This window comes from Melozone crissalis, unplaced genomic scaffold (genome assembly GCF_028551555.1).
Source record: "Melozone crissalis strain CALT ecotype California unplaced genomic scaffold, PUWL_Pcris_2 ptg000017l_1, whole genome shotgun sequence".
NCBI lineage: Eukaryota > Metazoa > Chordata > Aves > Passeriformes > Passerellidae > Melozone > Melozone crissalis.
Genome location: NW_026535795.1, coordinates 2,559,497 through 2,576,682, shown reverse-complemented (window position 1 = coordinate 2,576,682; position 17,186 = coordinate 2,559,497).

Here is a 17,186-nt window from a genome sequence, read left to right as displayed (position 1 = left end):
TTTATAATAAAATAAGTGACCGAATTTCTGTTGTTTTTTTCGTGCATTTCAGCCATCAGAACAGCTGAAATGTTGCACATTTTAACCTCACATTAAGATAGCAGACTGGGAAAAGAACCCCGTAATTAACTTCATTTATATTTTTTATAATCTGCGAGGGTAAAAAGTAACTTTCGGAGAGATGCCTAAGGAGAAAGGCGGCTTGCAGGCTGCTGGAATACCGTAATTGGGTAATTCTGGTAATTCCCCCATCCGAATTTCCCCCTTCAAAGGAAAGCAAGTTAACATTTCACCCGGGGACAATGGGGACAGCGCCGGCTCCGGGTCAGAGCAGCCGGCCAGCGACTCCTTCCCCAAGTTTGGTTGTTTGGAGTTTCGCGGTGCCTGCAGCACCACCCGAGCAGCCCGGGATGATGTTCATCGGCTGAAACGGTAAAATAAGCGGGGCTGCTCGCTGTGCTCTGAACCCAGAACTGGGAGGGGTTTCTAGACTCCTAAAGTCGGGTCTATCTTAGAGCCACCCCACAGCCCCTGCTGAAATCACCGCGGCCGAAAAGAAAAAGCCAAAACAGAACAAAACCCCATAAAATCGCTTTGCCAGGAGCTCGCGTAGCGGCACCGCGGCTCGGGAATCGCTTCAGCTGCTCCAGCTCTCGCTACGGGCGGGCAAATTAGCGGTTACACAATTTAAAATAAAATAAAAAAATCCTGCCCCGTTTTCTGCTGGCCGGGAAGCCGGGCGGCAGGTTCGGGGTGAGGTGACATTTTCCGAGCTCAGTGTCTGTCCCCTGTGCCCGGGGCTCCGGTGCCACCCGTCCGTGCCCGGGGCAGCGCGGCGCTCCCTGGTATTACCCACGGCATCACCCACGGCATTCAGCCGCTCCGCCGGGCTGAACCACACGGGGCAGGGCAGCCGGGACCCGCGGTGTCTGTCTGTCCTGCCAGGGATGCCGTCAGGTAGCGGGGATGGAGCACCCGCCGCCCGCGGGGCTGAGCCGCCAGCCCGGGCTGCGCATCCCCGGCAGGGCACAGCGGGACCGGTCCCAACGGGAGCTGCCTGACCCGACCGGGGTTTGCACCTCCTGAGAGCCTCGGGGCCGCTGAACGCGGAGGAATCAGCCCCGGGGCCGCTGAAAACGGAGGAATCAGCCCCGGGGCTGCTGCGGGGCTGGGAGGCTCCGGGCATGCAGAAAAGGCTGGGCTGCAGCACAGTCCGGGTAAGAAAAAGAAAGACCTTGGCCTCAGAGCAAGCGCCTGGGGTTCAGCCCATGAGCCCCTTTCACTTTGCCTTAGCACCTACTGAATTTACAGCACCTCCTGGGACCCAACCCATGAGCCCCTTTCACTCTGTCTTTGCACCTACCGAATTCACAGCACCTCCTGGGACTCAGCCCATGAGCCCCTTTCACATTCTCTTTGCACCTATCGAATTTACAGCACTTTTGGCTGCAGAATTTGTTTGCAGCGGTTGGCCCCTTTCCGAAGCAATGCTCACTTCGACACCGCGCTCGCAGGTTGCCAAATAATCCTTACGAATTTCACAGGTATAAAGAAAAAAAAAGAGCAGCAACAAAGCCCCCAATCCTCCAGCCCCAAAGCAGCACAAAATCTGGGCTGTGCAGTTGCTGTAAAATTTTCCTCCTCCCCCTCTGCCTGCTCTGAAAGGAAGGGGAGAGAACATACGTGGTGACATGAAACACTTCAGAGAAAAGCAAACAAATATTGGCTTCTCTGGAGAATCAGAAACGTAATGATACTATAACGCTAGCAGTTTATTTTTCACTGCCTCGGGCTGCTTGGCAGAACGTCACAGTAAAATCATCTAGGCATGAGAGATTAGCTGATGTCTATTTTGCTCTGAGGCTCCATGCCCTTCTCTTGAGAGACTTTTACACCTGCTGAGGAATGCTGCTTCCCAATGGCCAGGCACCAGCAGGGAAGCCCAGAGCCTTTGATCAAGCCGGGGCAGGCGCGCTCCCCAGGCAGCTCCAGGGACTGAGCTGAGCTCCAGCTGCAGAGATCTTCATCTGAACCCTCAGCAGGGCAGCAAAGCGAAACTCAGGGCGAGGGCTGAGATCACACCACGCACACGGGCTCACTGCATCCCTGGCATGGGGAAAATGCTGTGGGTACAAATCCTGGGCTTGGCTGGGGACAGGGAAAATTCCCCTCAGAGCAATTAAATGCCGCAGTTTGGGCAGTGAATGCTTTGTGGAGCAGGTGGATTTGCTGTCAGAATGGTCTTTGCACAGCCTGAAATTGTTTAAAAATTCTGTCCCCAGCTATGACCAGGCAGCACCAGCATCCCCTAAAAATGATTTTTTTACCTCTCCTTATCATGCAGTCAAATGTGAATTTAGTGTTGGCGAAATGCATTAAACACTGAGAGAACAAGGGAGACAATCTCAATGGAGCCGTCAATCAGAGTTCTGTCCCATCCCCCAAAGTTTTCCTAAACTTTAAAAGCAGTAGAATTGCCTGCATCTGAAGTTCCCTCTGTGCTTATTTCAAGGCCAAGCACTGGAATTTTATTAGCCTATACCAAGAACTGTTTCTATAAACTTTTCCCCAAAAGAACATTGAAACCATTTGCATCAGTTTAATTAGCTGGCTGCAGAAGAGCTTTTAAAATCTACACTAAATTAAAAATGAAAAAAAAAAAAAAAACAAAAAAGAAGAAAACCCACTATAAAATTGACTCACTAAAATAGGTTTACTTTCCCCCAAGCAAACAAGCACTTGCATCCATTTTGGTGGCACCATTTGTTTCTGCCATGCTCTGAGATTTCAGTTTCCAAGGTCACTAACACACCCTGGCATGGCAGCACAAAGCCCACAGCTGGCAGAGCACTCACAAGGAAATCTGGAAGGAATCATGCCCTGCAAAAAAACCCCACTATTTATATCAGCCAGTATTTAACAACAGAAAAAACACATTTCTAAAAGTGTCCAAGACTCATCACGGGTTGGACTCAATGATCTTTAAGGTCTCTTCCAACCCAGTCATTCTGTGAATTCATCAGGCCCTTATTGCAAGTGGTGTCCAGACTTGATGGAATCCACCCCATGACTGAGCCAAACACCATCTGAAAAGCACACTAAAATCAATATTTCTATAGTTTTTTTCCCCCTACAGGTTTAAGGGTGTTTTTGTTCTTGATAGAAGCTTCCAGGTGCATAAAATACCTGTGACAACCGTGCTTCTCAGCAGTGTTAATTGGCACAAACCCCTGCCTAACACGTGGCCCATGCCATGCTGTGCCACCCCAGAGCCCTCCTGCTGCAGCCCCAGCAGGCTGGAAACCATCCCAAACACAGCTCAGGCACCTGGAATCCAGATTACAACACACCCTCGTGTAAACCAGGCTGGCACGCAGAAACCCAGTGGAGAAGCCGTGGTTTTGCTCAGGGATGGGGTTGGGAGCAGAGTTTTGTCCCAGCCCATGTGCCTGCTCTCTGCCCTCTCACGGATTAGCGCACTCCCTGGATCCTGCTGCTTTCTTGGCTTCTGATGCCTCTGGGGCACGAGCAGCGCTTTGCTCTTGCTTCACACAGCACCCAGCACGGTATAAATAACCAAAGTGAGTGAATCAGTGCCACAAGCAGCCCTTGTCTGCAGGAATCTGCTGAATCAGCCAGGCTTCCCAGGGGAGCTGCGTGCTGTAAAGGCTCCGAAAAAAATGTGGGAAGGCTGAATGGGAGGATGCCCTCGCAGATACTGCCACACAGATATGTGGAGCTGTGTTTCACAAGGATTGATCTGGGGAAGAAATACCCTCCTGCCCCCGTGGGTTCTCAGGGAAGTGGGCACTGTGCCCACACCTCAGAGCAGGGCTTGTGCAGACCCTCAAACCCACCCAGCAGAGATGGGGCTGGCACCAGCCCAGCTGGGTTTGCCCTGCCAGCCCCAGGGTGTGCCCAGCTGGGAGATGCCTCAGCTGAGATGGACAGAAAAGTTTGGATTTACTCCTCTGCCCCCAGCAAAGAGCTCAGTGCAGCCCCTCTGGCAGGAGCCCTGGCAAACCCACAGACAGGATTGGTGTGCCCTGATCCTGTGAAATGGGAAAGGAAATGGGAATTGAGAGCCAAACTCTCCTTGGGAAACCTTCTCCAGGTCATCCCCTACCTTGGTTGCAGGTCAAATGAAGAAAAAACCCAAACAGTTTAAAGGAAATAAGAGGAAACAATTCCAGTTCCACTGAAATTGGCTCAGGTTTTCATTAAGTATCTCCTTTCCTTACTTTACCCTGAGCACAAACCTCTTCCCAGAGCCCAGCAGGCAGTGCCATGGGGGTTTGCTCTGCAGGAACCTGGGCTGCCCTGTAGCAGCAGGTGCACACAGGGCTGGAGGAGCTCTGCTGTGCTCCAGCCTGCTCTGCTGACCCGGGGAAACTGAGGATCGGGCCCTGCACAGCTTTATTCCTGCCAGCAGAGAAGGGTTTAACACAGGTTGTCCTGGGAGACTAACAGCGTTCCTAATGTATGCAAAAAAAGAAAAAAAAAAAAAAGGAAAGAAGAAGAAAAAAAGCCTCGAGAGAGAGAACAGAGCGCAGCGACAAGCTGATTTGTCACTCCCTGAGATGCAAGAGTTCTTTAGGACAGGATTCTTAAGCCGTAGCTTGTAAAAAGCTGTTTGTTTTGTACTGACCTTCCCCTTTTATGTAACATGAGAGGCATGCTTCAGCGAGCCCTGAATGCAGCTAAACATATGTCGTCAGCTGTGCAGCGCTGCCCCTCCGATTAAAGTGGATTTTGGGAGCATATGTGGGAATGGGCTGGCCGCAGACACTCGGGGGAAATGAAGGAATACAGGGCAATTAGCAAGAGCAATCCCCAGACCCCTCCACTAAGCCTCCGTAGGAAGTACAAAGACTTATCTCGTGGGCATGGAAACAATTAAGGCCAACAAGTAATCGTGGAAAAGGAAACTTTAAAAACAAGGAGATGGTAAATGACCTAGTAAACACCCCTCTTGCCCCCCTCACAGGGCTGGGACACATTTCATCTGCGGTTCATATGCACGATCGAGCTGGCTTTTGCCTCCCCAGCCCCCCTCACATAATGACTTCCCCTTGCAATTTCCTGGAGGAAGTTGCTGGAGCGATCTTTTAGTGATAAAAATAAGCCATAGTGATTCTTAATTTTCAGTCAAAGAATTCTCCTAATCTCCTAATTAAGGAGCACATGGCAGCAGTGTCCCTTAGAAAGCATCAATGGGACAAGCAGCCCCTGCAGAAGAATGCAGTTATTCTGGAGAAGTATCTATGGATCATTTGGCCACATGGATAATATCCTGTGTCTGATTCCTTCTCAGAGGTACATGCAAAGAAGGACTATTTTTGACGAGAGGCTTTCTTCACAATTATTTCCTTTTGATACCAGTCATTAGCATTGGAGAGGAGACATTGTTGCATCCTTTCTCCCAGTTTGAGAAGCATTAATTGAACAGTGGAGCCTCAGCAGTAATTGGGAACCCAGGCCCTGTCACTCATTTTCTCACCTCCCTCTCGAGCGGGTGGGACAGAATTTCTGAGGGTTATGATGGCACCAGGGAGTTCTCCAGGGTTTTGTGTATTTGTTTTTTATCAGTCTGACTTAACATATGGTATTTGTGTGTCCTCTTGACAAACACTTGAGAGGTGACCTGGAACAGCGCTCGAGTGTCTGCTGCCAGCTTGGAGCTCCTGACTTACATATGGAACAAGCAGCATGGTGTCAGTCTGAAACATGGTTCTGCACCCAGCCAGCTGCAGTTTGAAGTGGGAGCCCCTCAGCATGGCCAGGGAAGGGAAAGGAAAGGATGGGTGTGTGTGTAGGCCACCAGTGGCTCCCTAAATGTAGTGACACACAGAACCTGTTTGAGTTCAGGTACATGCGGCAACACCAGATCCTGTGTCTATAGTAAAGCAAGCACAGATTTCTCAGTTTCTTGTCTGACCAGACCAAGAGGGTGATTTGTACCTTTGTAGCTCAAGAACAAATAGAATTCATGACTGAGTTGGATCCTGGGTCTCTGACAACAAGCCATGCTTATTTGTGCCTTTCTTCCTTTCATCATCACAATTTACCTCAAAAGTTAATGCAGCAGTTTGAGCTGTGAGGAAAACACAGATAAGATAATATTAAACAACTGCAATAGTTTTGAAGCGTGACACAAAAATTCCCTAAAGCCCAGATGTGCAGGACTTGGCTGCTCTTAGTGCATCACCTGGATGAAAGGATGTAGCTAAGAATCAGTAGGAGACTGGTTTTGTGCAAGTGTCTTCTGCTCTTTGTTTCCCTGCTTACCACATCATAATCCCATCCTAAAAATGCGTCCATTCAATGTCACAAATATATCTGAAGTCCTTGTCACTTGTTTCTACTGCAGGGTACTCACAAGATGCTTTTAGAGGAAGTACTCAAGCAGTACATGGCCAGAGGCTAAATCTGGCATACAGTGACTGTAACAAACTGTGACATCTGTCACAGCTCCTCTTGCACAGACCTATAATGATTGCTCTGGCCAGAGAAGAAGACATCTGAAATCAGTAACTGAATAATGCTAATGATACTTCATAAACATCACAGCTGAGCTATAATGATGCATTTCTCTGAAGAAAGATGCTGAGAGCTGAGAGGGGGCTGACTGGCAGATATTTACCCCCCATCCATTTTTCTGTCCATAAACATCCTTGTGAAGTGCTGCAGGCAGGGAGCTCTCATTTGATGCATCCCAAACTGCAGCAGAGACTACAGCATGTAGCAGAGGGAATGCATGTGTCAAACATGTCAATAGAGATGAAATAATTTCATCCATGTAACTTTGGCATCAGTCTGTATCTATTAAATAACGGCATGTGGGAATCATCTGGCTGCATATGCAGCACCACTTCAACCTCAGCAGCAATAATTTTTGTTATTTTAAGTCTGTAAGTTCTCTGGGGCAAGGAATGTGCCTTCCTCCCCACCAGGATCAGTAATTAGCTGTGTTTTTGTGACTCTGCAGATTACAGCAGAGCAAATCAGGTGTGCCAGGTGTGCAGTTCCCCAGACGGGTCAGGCCATGCACCAGTGAGCTAACAGCCTAAAGAGGCAAGACAGACAACAGAAATATCATCCTGAACTCAGAGCTGATGTGCACAGAGGTGACACATCTTGCCCAGGGTCACAGGGAGGGCTGTGTCAGAATGCAGAGCCCCATCTCCCCAATCCCAGCCCAGTGTCTCTGCTGGAAATTGCTCCCTTAACCACTGCACTGAATATGCTTGTACTATTTTACACATGGCTTAGCCTAATACTGCTGCATCACAGCTGTCTCCAGCTGCTTAAGAAGCAAATGTTTGTACCATAAATTACAATTTTTGGCCATGTGACTGTTAGCAGTTCCTGCTCATTGCCAGTAACCCTTCCCCATTAGCCACAGCCAAACTCAGGACTGGCCGATGACTGACAATTGTTACACAGGGCAGCACCCCCGTGTCAACATATTCACAACACCTGTCATCACTTCTTGTCAGTAATCTTGATCTAGTTATGATTTAATTTATGCCTTGTGTGTCATAAGCCAGCACTTAATTTTTTTTTCAAAGCAATCAAGTGAGCTCTTTTGTTGAGCAGCCTCATTTCTTTGACAGATGCTGAAATTGGACTTTTTTTTTGTGAGCAGCTCATATCGTTCTGGCAAATCAGTGGTGCACCAGTGTTACCAGCTCCCAGTGCTGGGGACTCTCAGTGTGATAGGAGCAGTGATACAGAATTCCCTGCAGGAAGGGAAGGAAGCCTGGCAGCACACCCAATTCACACTAACATGAAGCTAATGACAGAGAATTTGTGACAACACAAGACTGGATTTTTGAACTGTTGCTGCGTTTGCCAAGCTTTGCTTTAATTTAAGCAGGTTCCTAATGTGAACTTTGCTCGTGTGCTTTGGGCAAGATTGTCACACACGTTGTTTTCCTGCAGTGACAGTCTCCAGCACACACCAACGTGTGCCCTGAAATACAGGTGTGGAGCACCATGGCAAGGAATGTGTGACTTGCTTCCCAAATGGAAAGGTCAATACAAAATTAAAAGCTGGGATGGAGTGATAAAAAATCCCCCATTTTTGTTGGAAGTTAGAATTGACTGCTCTTTTTTCTGCAGGGCATTGCTGACAAGGATACAACTCAGGACCTAGAAAATTTCAGATTTTAAACACCTGACTAAAAAAAGAGTAAAGGACATTTGCATAGCTTAGTTTTCCCTGCTGTAGAAACTAATCACAACAAGAGCCACATCATAATAGTATTCTCCCACTTCATACAGCACAATCAGGAGCTTCTAACTGAGCAGGAATGCACGCTGTCCAGTTTCCAAGCAGAGAAAACCCACAATCAATGAAACAAGACTGAGGAAAATATACATTTTAAACAAAATAGAACAAAATCAGAGATTGTAAGAAGCCATCTGAGCTGCTCATTTTCATAGAGAAAAACAGCAGCACTCAGGCAGGAATCTCCCTGAAGTGCCATGAGCTTTCCAGGAGGAACCTCATCACCTTCAGGTGTTCCTTCCAGCTTCATATGGTTTGTGATTCTGAGATCTTGGGAGTGACTTCACAAGGACATCAGCTGGCTTCCTCAGTTCTCATTGGCCCATTCCAGCAGGTCCTGTGGATTTGTGTATGCACAGTTTGTTTAAATATTCCCTAACTTGATCTACCTCCACCAAGGGAAAGCTTTGCTTGCTCAGGACTTTCCCTCTGGCCCCAGGACCTGTGATATCAATATTTAGCCAAAGAATTCACTGGATTCCTTGGCCTCTGTCCTGCTGTTTGCCACCAGGTCCCCTTCCCATCCCTCTCCAGATTCAATGCAAGAGGAGCTTTGGTGTTCCCAGCTCCATCACTGCAGGTAGGACAGATCCTGCTGGATCTCCTGCTCCTGCTCCCACCTCTTGGGTGCTTCCAAAACTCACCAAAAGTCTGCCAGGCTGTGAATGCAGGAATCAGCTGCATTCATTCAGCTCCACACTCCGTTCTTGGCTTGCAGTACACCTCTTTGGTTGTGTGCACTCACAAACTGGATTTGTCTTTCAAACACCTGACCCAGTGCCAAACGAGACAATCCATAAGAGCTGTCATTTGAGCACTGTACCAATTACAATTGGGAGTGCCACAAGGGTGTCACAGCAACAGCTGATCAGATCCCAGATGAAATCCTCAGTCCCAAATCCCATAATAATTGCCCTCACTGGGTTTGTAGCACCACAGCTGCAAGTAAGACTGGGAGAGAACAAATATATCAATGGAATTGTCTTTCTCCAACAACTTTCCATAACTTGTGGCGTTTGAAAAGCAGCTCCAAATAAAATCTGAGATATTCTTATGATTTACAGAAATCCAGCCCTAGGTTTGGATTTGAACAGCTCAGCTGGGAAGCCTCTCTGGAGCAGGACAAGTGCCCACAAATGTAGGTGCATCAAACCTTCTGCACAAACCCTTGCAAGTGTTTTCAAATCATCATAGGCTCAATCAGTAGCACAAAGAAAAAAGCACAGTTGTGAATCTTTTTCATATAACACACAAATATGAATCTTTTTCATATAACACACAACGAGCACTTGTTCTCCACAAGATCTAAGACAGGCAAAAATGTGGTCAGGGACAGAAAATGAAATCTCAGGTAAGAGTGATCTCAAAGCTTTCTTCTTTCACAGCTGCCACTCTCCTGTGGTGTTCACACTGCTGGGCTGTATTTTGTTGCAGTAAACTTATATTTATTTCATAACCACACAAGCAAAGACTTACAATTCTGTAATGGCTGGCCAGTAAATAGATGCATTTAAAGTACAGGAATTAATTCAGAAGTAAAGTAAAAACTATTTCAGTGTTTTGATTTGCTATAGTAGGGCTTAGGAGAAAACACCAAAGTAGAACATTTCTTGTGATTTCACATTCATCAAATAAGAAAAATGCATGGTTTCAAGCACCAGTGATAAATCTGAGCACATCTAAAAGCGTGCAGAAATATTTGTAACCAGAACTTGTCCATGCTGAACATAAGCCAATAAAGCCAATGATGGAATACATCAGCACATGCTCACACACACATATATGCTGTGACTACACTTATCCCTTTTGCTAAACTACTTCCTTGCAGGGTGAAAGGTCAGACTAATCAGACAGAAATTAACTGCAGCTGGAAAAAAACTTCAGCGAGAAAATGCTTAAAATAATTGCATTGCTTTTTTTAACCACATTATTGCTCCTCTCCAAGATGAGCACTTGGCATGTGTGCAAAGGCTGCAGAGAGAGCAGCTAACAAAAGGGAGAACTGGAGAGGAAACATTCACTCGATTAATCCAAATCCATATCTCAGCATACATGGAGACAGCAAATACTCTGAGGTTTAGGAAATACTCATATCTGGGTAGCCATGTTAGCCCTGCACACGTGTTGAACAGAAAGCAACAGGCTGCTGCATTTTGTGCCCAGATAAATGAGAGGTTTTAAGTAAAACAATTTCCAGCACCACCCACTCGAGCAGCAATATTGTCATGGTTTCATTTTACCACTCTGAATGGCAGTGCAAGTTTTTGCCTGTTTGTAAATGTAATGTCGAAGCAACTTGTTTTAATTTAAGCAAGCAGAAGCTGCCAACCACCTTTGCTTCCCAGCCAAGAGGAATTTATCTTACACATTTATTAAGTCATCATCTAGTTAATGACCATCATTTTGTAAATAGTGCAGCAGAATGAAGACAGCCATCCAGCACTGTTAAAACTGATACGAGACACAAATGGGCCAGGCCTCAAAGCAGTGCAGAGTCACTGTCACTCCAATGGGATCGGTGGAAATGCCCAAATTTACCTCAGCCAGAGAAACAGCCCTCCTACTTTCCCCCTGTTGTAAATATCAGGTGTGTTTTCTCCAGCCAGAACTGCCTCAGCAAAACTCCATTTCCAAACTGGTGTTTTCACTTAAAGGAGCTGCTCTTGGACGTGTTTTCCTGTCCATGATTGGTCGGGTAGAGAAGGGGAAATAAATTACAGGGTAAATAAAGCACCAGAGACGGAACTTCATTCACGGAGCTCGAGTGTAAAATGAAAGCTTTGTAGACTAAAACTTTTGTTATGCTTGGGTGAAACCCTCCCTGCCTAAAGATTTTAATCTTAAAGTAGTTCATTTCGTTGTTTAGTTGATGTTTTTTTAAAGCAGACTGATAAGGAAAAGCATTTTTCCTTGGAGAATGAGATCTTGTTTTATTGACTAGATAATACCCTAGTTCTAATTCTTCACATGACACTGCAATCCTAGTAAATCAGTGAGTTAAGGAGTTATTTACTCCAGGTTCTAAGAGAAAAAAAAAAAGCCAATTTCTGCTCATAAATGTAACTGTAAAGAAGGTTCCTCCAAACTTCCAGCAAAGCAAAATCCCTGACTGAGCAGATTTTGGCGCCCCGTCAATTTTCTGAAGGCTACTTTACATATAAAAAGTTACACTGGATTAACAAAATTATGTGGTTTTAAAAGAGATAATTAAAGCAATACAGCTTTATGTGAAAATACCCTTGAAATAAACCTAACCTAGTTTATAGAAGTTTAGCTGCACCGGGTAATTTACAGCACAGCTGTAAATTGCAGTGAAAATGGTTGGCAGCAGCAGGCTACAACACACTTACTTGTATCAGCACAATGGTTTACATGAGCTGAGTTTAAACAGAGTCTTAAACCACATCAATATCCATGCTGAGTCAAGCTCTTGCATCCTCCCCTTCTTGTTTTGTTAGTTTTTCTAGCCCAGTTGTAAAAACATCAAGTATAATTCAATAAATAAAGATATATCATAGCAAGGCAAAGCTAGGACACCTGGACACTGGCTGAAATTAATAAATTAATAAAGTCTGCTCTGACATTCAAATGCAAATCTTTGGCTCCCTGTGTGAACTGAGTGAGAAGCTACAGCTCCATTTGCTTCCTTCAGATAAAACCCAGTGAATTAAAGGGGTCTGAGCAAGGCTCAGGTTTATTTTCATGTCATATAATACAAATGTGCTGTAGGTACCTGTGAACAGAGTTGTGTAGAAACAAGGATAGAAGCTGCCTGTTCCTTTCTCTGCCCAGAGTCTGACTGTGGAGAGGACAGGACCACTGGAGCATCATCCTGCCCCAAAGCTCCCGGGCCAGAGCAGGCTCCATAGCAGCACAACCCTTAGGCAGGTGCTGAACTTTAATTACCTGCTACAGTCTGCAGACCTGAGAGGTTTATGAGCCCTCTGTAATGGCTTCTGCTGTAAATACCAATCTCTGACTTCTCCAAAATAAGAGAAACTGGAAGCACAGAGCCAAACTTTGCACTCAGGTAGGAGTTTGTCATGGAAGGAAGAGACTTGGAGAGTTGTGGGATTGGGAAGAGCCAAAGGATCAGGTTTGGGCTGTTGTTTGCCATCCTGGGAGCAGTTTTTGGCTGAGGTGAAGCTTGTCCATCACCTGCCTGTCCATTTTGGCTGAGGTGAAGCTTGTCCATCACCTGCTGCACACTCCTGGCACCTTGCTCAGCTCAGGCACTCACCCTCTGCCACCTGGCCCTGCTCTCCCAACATCAATACATGGACCCAATGCATGAAAAAGAGCAGAACTCACAGCCATGACATGTTATTTTATACCTTTTTATCCCCTTTCCATCCAAGGAAGAGGACAGATGCTCAAGCTGCTGTTTGGACCAAAGTTAGAATGCTGCCTATTGTAAATTGTAAATTAGGTTGCAAAGACATTTCAACAACTAGTAAAACTACTCACAGTTCATCTGAAATTACATTTTCAGGATTCAGAACAAGTTACCTCATCATCATAAATGACCCAATTGTCCAAAACACAATAAGGACATGTCTTAGAAAGAGACAAAGAGGACATTATTTCCTTGGTCTCTATTAATAGGGATTCCCCCAAACAGAAGAATCATTTGAGTGGAGATATATTTGGAGGCAAATGAATAGGTCCTTCTAGTTATTCACAAGACTATACTGTTGAGAATGTAACAGTTATTTAGGTTCCTTTTTTTTTTTCCGATTGCACACTCTGGAGTGGTCTCACATGTGATGAGCTGTTTTCTTTCAGAAAATAAACTGCATTGTACAATGCATTATTTTTTCATTTTTTAAATGTGCCAAATCATTAGAGAGATGCCTAGGTGTCGCCAATATGAGCAGGATCCCTTGTGACATAAAAAAGAAATTTTAACCTATAGAACCACCAAAAAATCTGAATATTCAGCTGGGTCTGATCCTCTCCTCATCTGGAGGTAACCTTCCTGGAGGGGAATTTCTTTAGGCTCAGCAGAGCCACTATCATGTCTGCAGCTCTGACACAGAAAACAATTTAAAGCCACTCAGAAACTTGAGCAGGAAGGCTGGAGAGTGCTGCTGTCACTGCTGGCAGTGGCACCTGGGGACACAGGGGCAGAGCAGGCAGGGGACAGCCAGAGGCAAAAATGCTTTGGGAATAAACATCAGGTCAAGCAGAAGGGAGACTCTATTTGAGAAGGAAAATCCATTTTGTAGCAGTGAGGACGTAAACACCTCTAGATTTATTCTGTGTGTACAACAAGGATGAAGACATTTTTAATTTTTTTGCTGCTCAGGGAGGAAAGGGATTTAAAATAAACGTGTTCTCTTTTCTTCTACTCAGAAGATGCTGTACTGGCAAGAGATGGAGAAGAAATATCATGACAAAAGAGCAGTCCAAGCTTCCTTTGGTGCACCAGTAATTAACAGTTATTAATCTGGGCAGCTTTTAAGTGTGCCAGGGTAAGTGGGAGCAATGCAGTCCTGCACAGAGCTGCATGTGGCCAGATTCTCTGCTTTCCCAAAAGGCAAACAAACCCACTAGGAGCGCCCTGATGCCATGTGACGAAGGCTTCAAGCATCCAGTTTAGCTGGTTTATGGCTGCTGTGGGCATTGCCCAGCTGCCCAGCTGTGGATATTGGATATTGCCAAGCTGCCCAGCTGCATCCCAGCTCCTGCGCTCAGGGATGGCTGCGGGTCAGCAGCACAGCCCAGGGGTTTGTATGTGGCCTCCAAGGCACACACAGTTTTTCCTGACCTGCAGTGAAGTCCCTGTGCAAGTGTTTCAAGGCCTGAGGTGCCACTGAGGCCTGATTTCCAAGCCCTCCATCCCAGTGCGGCTGTGGCAGCCCCGTGCTCACAGCCCAGCCCAGGCACTTGTTTCTCTCTAAACAGAGAAAGTTGCCAAAGTTTCTGGGAGAACCAGTCAAGACCCATCTGAGTGGAGTAGCTCGCAGCTAATGGATGCTGTAAAGTGCCAAACATGCTTCACCTTTACTATCTTCCCTTTTTACACAGCATTTTACTTTTTATAATGATGTTCCCCTTATCTCGGCCCTATCTTCCCATCCCACAGCTACAGGCCATTAGCTATTTTTTTTTTCCCTTTATAAAAAAAAATTAATTAGAATTGAAAAGGTTGACTAATAAAGGAGAAGACTGTTTTCTTTGGCAGCCCTACTCACTTTATTTATATTGGCATTGCAAGGCTCCATCCTAATATAAGATGCACCTCAGCTTGCATAATGCATGCTGCCTTCCCCAGCAGCAGATCTGTGGCACAGCGTGTCTGTCCTGACCTCTAATCCTTCTCCAGCCTCCTCTGGGTCAGAGGCACCCCTCTGCCTTTGCTTTATCACAAAATAACTCCCCAAAACAAAAACCAAACACAACCCCTCAAACAATTCAGCAGAACACAGGAGCAACTTTGGGGGTCAAACTGCTCTCAAATACAAGAGCTGCAGGAAAGGTGTCTGGGAATTTTGGGCTGATGGGATTTCTGGGCAGCTCCAAGAGGAGCAGGAGTTGAGTTTGTGAAGGAATTGCTGCCAGTGCCCAATTCTGCTGTTCTGGCCCCAAAAACTCCCAGGCTGTCAGGTGGAAGTGCTTGCACTGCCTTTGTGTCCTTCTCTTGGGAAAAACAGTGCTTGTTCCAAAGCATTCGCTGATAAATATGGAGAGGAATCCCACTTTTTGGGCAATTTCATAAGATTTCCCTAATCTTATTCTTAAATTGGTCTTTCCCATGATTAGAAAATACATAAATAAAACAATCCTTCAGGTAAGAAATAGGCAGAAGTACTGTGAGACAGAGAGTTTTAATAAGCTCTTTCAAAGCTTTACTTTTGAAAAAATGTTTCCAGAATATTATCTATAAAATCCACAGGTCCACCTGATTGCTTGTTACCTGGGTTGCCTTTGCAGAAAGGAAAAAAAATCCAATAATTATGAAATTATGAGATATAGAGGAAGAACCACTGAAAAGAGTGCTGAGGTTGAAACTGCTGCTTACAGTACAACATGGACACATACCTTGATTTTACCTATATCTGGTTACATTTACATCATTCCTACCTGCAAACCTCATTATCAGACAACAAATTATTCTAAAACATCACTGCCCAAAGTTTACACTATGTACTGAGATTAAAATTATCTGTATACACAGAATGGCTTTTCAATTTACTCATCAGCTGCTTGATAAACCACAGTACTGAAAATGAGACAAATAAAATGGTTTGCAAATACTTCCATCTGCCTATTAAGCTCGATTAACACTCCCACAGATGCAGTACAAAAAAATTAAATAATTAAATCAGTTCAGTTTTAGAAGCAAATAGGTCAAACAAATTACATATGGAATCTGGCACTGCTGAAGAAGGATAAGTACATGCTTAGATTAATAAGTAATTACCCATACAGCAGCAATGCCTTAATTTCTGGCCACTAGATTTTTGTGAGTAATTTAAATTACATCTGTCCAATGTGGAGGGGTTAAAGGTGCAACCTGTGCTGATATCCCAGTGGCAGTTATTGGATACCTCCCAAGGTTTTCCCAGACACACAGAACTGCAGGAATTGCACTCTGTGAACTGCAGATGCGTTTGCAAATTGAATATCAGGAATTAAATTGTTCCGAGGGCCGCCCCTGCTCCACACCTGAGGCTGACACAGCCACCCCTGCCCTCTGGGAGCACTGGGCAGCTTTCATCCTGCAATAATGAGGCAGAAAGCATGGATCCAAATATCCAAATTGCCAGCATCCAAGAGAAGACTCTGGGTTTGGATTTTTCCATGTAGTGGCACACACACAGGCAGTCTGGGATGGATGGATGGATGGATGGATTGGATGGATGGATGGATGATGGATGGATGGATGGATGGATGGATTGGATGGATGGATGGATGATGGATGGATGGATGGATGGATGGATGGATTGGATGGATGGATGATGGATGGATGGATGGATGGATGGATGGATGGATGGATTGGATGGATGGATGGATGGATGGATTGGATGGATGGATGGATTGGATGGATGGATGGATGGATGGATGGATGGATGGATGGATTGGATGGATGGATGGATTGGATGGATGGATTGGATGGATGGATGGATGGATGGAGCAGTGTTTTGTCACAAGCAGCAGTCCCAGCACCCATCTCTCACACCATGAGCTCAGCTTAGCAATCCCAGCTGAATCTCAGGATCCCTCAGGCTCAGAGAAAGAGGGACATGACCTTGGCTCATCTTCCCCTGACTCCAGCTTTTGGATAACTCAGCGCCCTCTCAGTTCCTCGCTGCCCCCATGTGCTGCATACGGATTTTGTGCAATTAAATCACAGCTGGAGGTTCGTCAAGGCAAATGTGCTGAAATTCAGGCACTTGGGAATGCTTTTGCACAGATTAAACCTCCACTGTTGCCACCACCCAGGAGACGTTTGTCCCATGCTTTGTTAACCGCAGCAAAGCAGGTTCCCATCAGAGACCCCGCGATTTTGGGTGCCCGACGGTGACACTTTGGCACAGATCTGTCAGCTCTGGACACCCCAGTCCTGCTGCCTTCCCTGTGGGCTCTGTGACAGACACAGGAGAGCTCTCAGTGTGAGCTTCAGCTCCCAGCTCAGTGCCCGCATCCTCTGCAAACGCACAACGAGAATTAAAAAGTGAAAAAACACTCCTCAGTACAGAAAACTTCCCGTTTTCCTTATCCCGCTGAAAGTCTGGCTAAATGAATACCTCCAAGACTTCAAATTAGAGGTGCGGGCACTTCGAAAAAGCACAGCTTTTTCCTGAAGGAGTTTCTGGGTTTCTCTTTTTCCCGAAGCTTTTCCTGCAGGAGCTCCGGGCTCTGCGGCTCCTCGGGCCAGGGGAGAAGC